The sequence below is a fragment of the Dendrobium catenatum genome, unplaced genomic scaffold (assembly GCF_001605985.2).
Source record: "Dendrobium catenatum unplaced genomic scaffold, ASM160598v2 original_scaffold_19756, whole genome shotgun sequence".
Lineage (NCBI taxonomy): Eukaryota > Viridiplantae > Streptophyta > Magnoliopsida > Asparagales > Orchidaceae > Dendrobium > Dendrobium catenatum.
In genome coordinates, this window is record NW_021338216.1 from 2105 (window position 1) to 11664 (window position 9560).

General features: G+C 35.9%; 1 long non-coding RNA gene across 1 annotated transcript; it reads right to left on the minus strand.

Annotated features, from left to right (window-relative positions):
* Positions 1-7056: 7056 nt before the first annotated feature.
* Positions 7057-8084, minus strand: LOC114578423. The gene is made up of 2 exons (XR_003699450.1): positions 7502-8084; positions 7057-7417 (listed from the first exon to the last, which is right to left on the minus strand). It is a non-coding gene; the product is annotated as an uncharacterized LOC114578423 (long non-coding RNA).
* Positions 8085-9560: the final 1476 nt, after the last annotated feature.

A 9560-nucleotide genomic window follows, 5' to 3' on the forward strand; every position in this document is an offset into this window, starting at 1 on the left:
TTGCAAAAGTATTAATATAACCAACTGAGTTGTATTGATTCACACCTATTTTATATTCTTCAAGATAATACAACGGTATGGAGCCATTTGAATTGTTGAAGTAGTACGATTTGATAGCCCATGTCTTTATAAGGATATTATGGTTTTCTATTTTTTGTACAATAATAACTATTTTCTTCTTTGTTTCGTTGTTCTTGTCTATAGCCATACATTGCATTGTAGATATTTTGTTGTATATGCATTTTGAAGATAAATGGAAAGGAGAAATTGTGGATGAGCATTTTTTGTTTATTGAAAATTAATTAGTAGTTCTATTGATTGTTAATAATTAAAGAAATCTATGAAGTTTTTTAAGTTTGACCTTGATCTTGGTCCGTCACTATCTAACATGATATAACCTGTCTTGTTTGTGGGTTACATTAGATTGGATTTTGATCGACCCTTTTTGGTATTAGAGCAATGGTCTTGCAGAACGGATTTTAAATAAAGCTATAAGAATTGATCTATGGTTAAGTAATATATTTATAGATATTGCAGGGCATTCATTCTATTTGTTTTCATGTGTATGTTATGTTTAACTATGTGAATTTTGTGTGCTGGTTTGATGGATCATCAAGACCCATATGATTGATGGACGGAGTGTCAGTCAGACAATACCAGAACAAGAATTACTCCTGTTGTTTGTTCTTATTTGATATCTTAGTTTGCTAGTTTAAAAGCACAGTTTATGTGAGAAGCTCAAAGCAGGATTTCTTCTATCAGGTTTGATGATGTGGACAGACACTTGCAGATGTTTCTAAGGTTGAATCCTTTGAAGTTTGAGGACGCTATTGAGCCCATGGAAGCGGAGGACTGGCTTATGAGATTGGAGAAGACTTTTGACGGCATGAAGTGTATTGAGAGGAAATGACCTTTGTTGTTATTTTTGTTGGATGAGGAAGTTGAGCACTGGTGGTTAGGCCAACTGGAAGAGAAGTTTTAAGGGAGGCTGACTTACTTGATTAGTTGGGAGTTCACTAATGTTTTAAGGCCGTGATTTGTACACTCATATACACGGCAACGATGTAAGAGATGTTTTTTAGATTGATTCAGGGGAGTTGGACTATTATGCAGTAGGAGGCTGAGTTTACTGTCGTAGCTAGGTATGCTCTGCAATTAGTTAGTACTTTCGAGTAGAAGTGTTACAGATTTTTGAGAGGGCTTCAAGACATTTTGAGGCAGTTGTTGGTTCTATTTTGTATTTTTGATTTCTCTTAGTTAGTGGGGAGAGCCCATATGATTGAGGACAACATGGTAGCTACTAAGTAGCAGTGAGACTTTAGTAGGAAGAGATTTAGTGGTGAGATTTCTAGTAATTAATTATTTGAAAAGAGGAGCAGGTTAGGACTTGGAGAAGCTAGGAGAGGTGGACCTTATGTATCTATTTCTAGCAATCATAGTGTTGCTAGTTTTGGAATGGAGTATTGGTGTATCAGAGTTGTGGCAATAGACGTCCTGGATAGTATTGTTGAATGACATGTTTATGTTTCAGATGTGGAAAAACTTGGTATAGGGTAGCTAAGTACATAACAGGCATGACCAACTAGACGTTTTGAGTTCAGGTTTGAGAGTTCTGTTAAACAGGCATGATGTCAGAGAACAATTCCACCATGTGTATTTTATGGAGGATCTTTTAGTAGATATAGTGGTCATGTAGTAGAGAGATAGTTTGGTAGTGATCATATGGAGCCTAGAAGTTCTCTTGCTCCAGCTCAGATTCAGGCACTTGTTTATATTTTAACTCAACATGAGGTCTAAGATGCTCCATATGTGGTAACAATGTCTAAAGCCGTATTGACTCGAGAAGTTTGATGTGTTAGAATTATTGCATTTTTTTTTCTACATGTGTTTGAGAATGTTCTATATGTATATGAATGTTTAATTTTGTTATGAAGTGTGTCCCAAGGGTGTGTGTGCGTGGAACCTTATACCTAGAATATGAAATCTTCCCTTGGGAGTGCCAGTCGTTAGGGTTGTCAATCCTGACATCTACCGATACTGGCAACTCATAAAGAATATGAAATAGTCAGTAAAGCCTAAATTAAAAATCTTATCAATCAAGAAGGTTAAGGTGGTTATTGCTTCTGAAACTGTTGAATCCTTGGTGGGCAAAGGTTTCCCATGTCCCGCAGAATATGATATAGTGAAATATCCAAAATGATATATTTTACCAAAATTGAATATATGTGTTGGTACTGAAAATCTTTGACAACATTTGGCTCAATTTAAGGCTACCTATGGTAATATCTAGGGAAATGATGCCTTGTTACGATGGTATATTGAGTTACAAAATGACTTAGTTAAAACATTTGTGGAATTATAAACAATGTTAATTAAAAGATTTGTTAGTGTAACAAAAAAAGTGACTATTATAGAATCTTCTCTCGAGAAGAGAAGAAATGATGAGTTTGTCACTCGGTATATCACGAGGTGGCGAAATCTCAGCATGAAGTGTGAGTAACAGCTCACTGAAAAATATGATGTGGAGCTCTTAATGAGGAATATTAATGACCAAATGGCTCCCTATCTGATAATGGCTACGATCAACACCTTCCAGAAATTATTAGACCATGTAGACAAATTTAAAAGACTGCCCAAACTTAGGAGTTTCAACTATAACTACGATAATAACTCTGGTGGAAAGGGAAAACAAATTAGAATGAATGATTCAAAAAGGGATGGAGTAAATATTGCGTTCACTTCTTATGTTGATAAGAAGGAGAAAGGAGAATCAACAAACACTCCTAAGACGACAAAACAAGCAAAGGAAAGACAATAGACCCCCACTCTTCCAGAGAAAATAAACAAACCGTATTCTTTTAAGAAAGAATGTATTAGAAAAAATTTTCAGCATGCACTTAAAATCGATCTTCAACTACCAGAATCTCGTCGACCTCAGCAAGCCGGCATGATCAATGATCCAAATTATTGCCCATATCATAGAATCATTAGTCATCTAATTGAAGATTGTTTTGTATTCAAAGATTGGGTTAAAAAAGCTATCAAAATGGTGAACTCACTCTTTCAGATAATGTCTTTATTAATCCTAATAGGGAAAAGACCAATGCCATCTCTTCTATCGCATGTCAAGAGGCAAACGATGGTGGTAGAAAAGAGCCACAAGAAAAGGTGGTTGGGAAACCTTCTTCTCAAAGAAAACCAGATGAATGATGAATATCTTATTAACCATAAAAACGTATTCTTCAGAGAGTGCTTTAGAATTGGAAGTTGATTCGAGACTCTTCTCTTCAAAAAATTCAGTGTGCAAGAGTCCATTTCAAATAAAAAGAATCTTTAAAATACTTTAAAGATCATGGAGGAAAGAAGGATCTTGCATTAAAATCTTGAAGATCAAAGAAGTAAGGAAGCAGAATATTATAATTCAAAAGTACATTAACTCCATTGATGAGTATGAGTAACCTCCTAGATGACATGTTAGGCTGGAGGAATATATGGCTAACTTACATCTTGACTTAGAGTCAGATGAAAAAGATAACATTCCTATAGAAACTTGCCGAGTTGTAAGTTGCCGAGGTGGAAGGGCTGCAAGAGGACGTAATGCATCTCTTAATATCAATAGGGCTGATGTGAAAATTTTTTCTAAGGAAGCATGTTGTATGACATCACCATTTATTGATTTAGAAGAGGAGTTTCATTTTCCTGATGATAAGAATAACAATAAGAGTAAAATAACTCTTAAAGCTAAACGCTCAAGGCTTAGAAGAGATCAGATTCTGAAGATTCTAAAAATGTCGCAAATTTAAAGGAGTCTTATGCTAAGGGTAGTTCATCTGAAGAAGTGATACAGATCCATCTAAGGAGTGGAAAACATGTTCTTCCTCTGTCACAAAAGAAGGTAAAAAGATCAAGAGAAGATTATTCAACTTAATGAAGCTATTATGCCGTAGGACCCACCTAAGCCCAAGAAGATTGCAGATGTAACTGTTGATTATAATGTCTTGGCTCATCTCTGCAAGTTATCAACATTGCTGAGTATTTATGATGATGTCATCATGTCTAAAGATATTTGTGAAAAACTCATTAAAACTTTACAAAATCTGAAACAATATGAGGCATTCTTTGCAGAGCAAAGTATGAAGGATGCTCTATATACTCAAAATATATCCGCAATCACCTTTGATGGTAATGATCTTCTCTTGGGTACAATAGAACACAATCGACCACTATGTTACTGAAAGAAGTAAGATTATTCAAGTAAATAGGATTTTTATTGATCTTGGCTCCTCGGTCAATCTAATGATTCTTAAGACACTCAAAGGATTAGCTCTTGATGTACAATGTCTGAATAAAAGTACAATATTCCTCCAAGAGTTCATGAACAAGGACGAAGAACCTTGGGATCCCTTATATTACCCCTATATTTTGGAGAACTTTATACAGAGGGCCAACTCCATAACAAAGAAGTTAAAGAAAATCTCAATCTCTTTGATGGGAGTATTGATTCGATTCAACCTCCAAAGAACTGCTCGAACTGGTGGTCAAATTGGTGAATCAGAGAACCGGCTCCAGTTTTCCATAACTGCACGGTTTAAGAAAAGTAAAATCCGAGCCATTGGATTTTGATCAAGTGGTTTAGATTAAAAAAAATGATCATATTTCAATATGGTTACTTCGGGTTCCCGTAAGCCATTATTTCTTCGTTCGCATGAAGGTCGCTGCCCCTGTTCCTTCCTCTTCGGTCGACATTTCCTCTTCGTTTGTGAGCTCGATGAGAGCCTACAAGCCTTGGACAGACGAAGTTCCTCCCAACACATCTACTGTCCCTGTTCCTCTCCCATTCCTTCCTCTCCGCTCGACATCCTCTTTGTAAAATTTTTTGTAAACCTAATTTTTATGTCTTGTTTTTTTTCCCCTATGATTCTCTTTTGTAGATCTTGAAAGTGTAACTAATATCGTTTGCAACATTTGTGGACAGTTTGCATTGACTTTTCTATAGTATTTGTTGATGTTCATTTAGATATCTAATATTTAAATCTTTGGTTAGATGTTCATTCCCAGTCTTGTTAGTAGTTAGATGTGGTTGTCTTATGGTAGATTGTAGATTGTGAATGTGTTGCTTGTTAGAAATTTGTAGATTGTGAATACATTTCTTATTCTTTATTAGAGGTTGTAAAATGCTAATTTTATCATATACAAATTATTTTCTTATTGTATTAGAGGTTGTAAAATACCATTTTATTAATTTTTAATAATATTATTTATCATGTCCTTTGGTTCGATTGGTCTAATCGTAAATCTCTTCTTCTTCTGGTTCGTTGTTCGATCCAGTTTTTACAACCTTTCAAATATCCTCAAATACTATAAAAATGACACCCATACCGGTGGTGCAAGTTAAAACTTTGACTGCATCATCAAGCACAAGTGTAGAAATTTTAAAAACTTTCTATCCCCTAAGGAGAGATCACAATGAATGCATGATCCATTTTACAAATCAAACGGATGTCAAATCACAACCCTCTTGGATTAGAATGGGAGAATGATAATTGGGAAGACTAAGTTATGTTACAAATTATTCCTCAATATTTTTCACCCTATCTAAGAAAGCTTATAAATGTCGTTTTAGAGAAAACAAGTAAACAAGCTCACTATTTCATAAACCTCTGGAATGGGGAACATGCTCAAACACCTGTTGGGTATGAAAAAATTATAACTTCGAGTCTTGGATATGTTTAATCTTCACACCTTACACGATGATCCACTTGCTATAATATCTCAGACAAAGACAAAGGTCCCCCTGAGTTTGAAAATGAGAATGAAGATCTGATTGCTGACCTAAAAGAAGCTCCGAAAGAGTTTTGAAAGGGTGGTCAAGCTATTGTAGACGAGCTTAAAGAAGTAAGTCTGTGTATAGAAGAAGATCCCAACCTCTTGAGATAAATTAAAGTAGATGATGTGATGAAATTCTTTAAGGATCATATTGTCTATCGATTTGGGGTGCCACATCGAATCATATCAGACAATGGCATGACCTTTAAGAGTGCTGAAATCTACTGATTTATTAAGCGACATAAAATAGATTGACACTATTATTCAATATTCAATCCAAAGGCCAATGGCTTGGCTGAAGCCTTTAATAAAATTTTATTAAAATTATTCAAGAAAATTCTCTCTAAAAATAAGAGAGAATGATATGATAAATTGATAGGAAGCTTTCTGGGCATATTGTACTACTTATAAAACTTTGACACAAGCTACCCCATACTCACTAATTTTTGGAACAAAAATAATATTGCATCGAAATTAAATTACCAGTACTTCATATTGCTATATAATATGGGTTCTCCAAAGGAGAAAACGATCACTTAAGACTCAAGGAGCTCAAAGCCTTAAATGAAGTTTGACTTCAAGCCCAATAAAGCCTGGAAACCTATAAGGAAAGAATGGCTAGGGCTCATGATCAAATGATTCGTCCTATAAGCTTTAAGGAGGGATAATTTGTTCTCGTTCGTCAAAGACCTTCAATCCCTCACTATTGTCTCGGTGATAATTTGAAATTATTTGGGAAGGACCCTTTATTAGTGAGAAACTATTTGAAGGAGCTTATCATCTCATAGACCTAACAGGTCGAACGCCTATGTCACCAATTAATGGCCAATATATATATAAAGAGAAAAGGGTGTTGGTATATATGCATGCACAATCATAATCTTAAGGGTAAAACTGTTTTGATCAATCTAAAATATTGATACTAAATGTCAAAATATATTTTTAACAAGTCTAAGTATCGAACTTTTATTAAATTTTCATGCTCATAAATCTAAGGGTCAAGCTACCTTGATCAATTTAAAGGATTGAGGCTAAATGTCAAATTATATGTTCAACAAATTTAAGGACCGAACCTTTATAAAATTTTCATGCTTAAAAACCTAAGGGTCAAGATATTTTGATTAGTTTAAATGATTGAGACTAAATATCAAAATATATGTTCAATAAGTCTAGAGGCCGAATCTTTAAATTTTGTCCTCCTAAACCTAAGGGTCGAAACACTTTAACATATTTAAAAGACTAAAAGTTTAAATATCAATTATCAGCAAAACAAAAAGTGGAAGGAAAATAATTACTAAAATACAGAAAGGATGCCATAGAAGTTATCAAAGTCTGAATTGAATGTTGTCTATCTACTGTCTAACCCTAATCAATTGATCCTGCAACATCATCCAACTCTTCTAAGCAATGTTGAAAGATGATGTGCTAGATCAAATTCTTCAATTAATAAAAATAAGGCCTGCTCTAAGTTGTCAACCTCAATGGCTATCTAAGAAAACTTCTCCTCAGTATGAGTTGTCGCTTGGATTGCTAAGCGTCTCTCCAAAAGAGCCTTTTCCCTTCACTTCAAAGATTTGAGCTTGGCTAAAATCTGTTCGCTTGAGACAAATGGCTTTAGGCACATGTTAACCTATATGCAAAGAACAAAAGAGAGGAATGCAGAAATCTCACATACCCGTCGGATCCTCAAATTTCTCCCGAATATCCGCTCAAATCTTGGAAGAAAGCTGCTGCTACAGTTCCCGTACCTGTATTCGGCGCCATTTCAGAGCTGATCGTGCGTGGATGTGCTTCGATCGTCGCCTCTCTGTGTCTATAAAATGAGAAACGAGGCTTGAGAGTTGTGTGCTACTTTCCTCCCTCCAAGCCGAACTCGCTCGCTGCTCTCGACTCCAAGCCACAACCGAACTCCACTTCCTTCGCTCTTCCTCCCCGACGTCCCTTCCCTAGCTCCCGTCGCTGCCCCCCGATCCTCATAGAGAAAGAGAGAGAGAAAGGAGAGAGCATTTTCCTACCTTAGCCGAAGCTTCTCCGCCTCCCTCATTGCTGATCGACTTTGCTCCCTCGACGACGTCCTGTTGGATCGGGAGTCACGACATTTGGAGCCAAAGCAAGAACGGGAGCCGTAGGTTGTGAAGGTAAATCCCTCCCTATCGCGAGCTTCTTCGGCTAAATCCCGTAAATCCACCAAACCATAAATTCGGGATTTGCTATAAGAAGAGGAAGGTAAAGCTTTAACTTGTTGTGAGATTTACGGGACGATCAAATGCTCCTATCCTAATCCATCCCGTCAATATGCGGCTCAAATCATTCTTAATTAATCTAATTATAATTAATTTAATTATACTTAATTACTATTAATAGTAATTAATTATATTTAATCAAGATTAATTATAATTACTTAGCTACTTTAATTTATAAGTAGTTTTAAATAAAATATGATTAATTATAGATTTTAAATATAATTAATTATATTTAGTTTATAATTAATTATGAATTAAACCTATTTAACTTACAATTAATTTTAAATTAAATATAATTCATTATGTATTAAATATAATTAATTATAATTGGTTTTTTGATTAATTATAACTTAAGCCTAATTGATTTATAATTACTTTTAAATTAAAAATAATTAGTTATATATTAAATGTAACTAATTTTGATTAATTTAATTTAATTATAAATTAATTGTATATCACTCTTTACCTTGCCTCGATCCTTGTGCTAATGACCCCGCGAAGGTATCTGTTTTCTAAAACTCAGATTCTTGCTCTCGGAGTTAGCGGCAGACTGAAAATCCGTCCATACACGTCTTTATTGCGTGTGGTGGGATAGGACCCCAGTGCGGCGCCTACGACGAGGCGGGTAATCACCTTAAACTTGAAATCCCTTTCTCGGAGTTTGTGGCGCACCGAAAAAACGTCTATAAACGCCTTTATTGCGAGTGGTGGGATGGGACCCCGGTGCGGCTCCTACGACGAGGCGAGTAATCACCTAAAGTCCTACTTCAATGTTCGTGGCGCACCTGAAAATCGCCTATACACGTATTTATTGCGCGTGGTGGGATGAGACCCATGTGCGGTACCTACGGCGAGGCAGAGTTACTCATAAGTACCCCCGAGCGGGGGGAAAACAAATTGCATTTTTTAAATAGGTACCGAGGACCCCATACACGCCTTTATTGTGCGTGGTGGGAGGAAAGATCACGGTCGCAGTGTCCTCGTCCGAGGACTTCACCATACACGCCTTTATTGCGCTTGGTGGGAAAGGCCCAGTTTTTCGTAGTTTTCCCCTAAACGGGGGAGACGCGGGGAGGCTGCCGAAATTTCGGGTGAAAACATACTGTACTCGGACCTGATTTGAACTAAAAAGAACAAGCATTGGGACTCATATGAACAACAATGGACTCAGATTTGTGGACCTTTGAACTTGAATGAACTAAATAGAGAACTCAAGATGAACTTAATTAAGATGAACAAATAATAAGGAACTTGGATTCAAAATGAGCAAGACTCTAAATAAACTTAGAACTCATGTTGGATTTGAGCATGAACAAATTTTAACTCAAATGGCAAATCTTGGACTTGATTTGAACAAGATTTGAACAACTTGAACTTGGATCACTTGGACTCATATTCAAGCAAATGCAAAGGAACATGTCATAACTTGAACCCAAGTGAACAAATGCAAAGAACTTAATGTGGACTTGAATGAGTCATAAAGGATCCGAC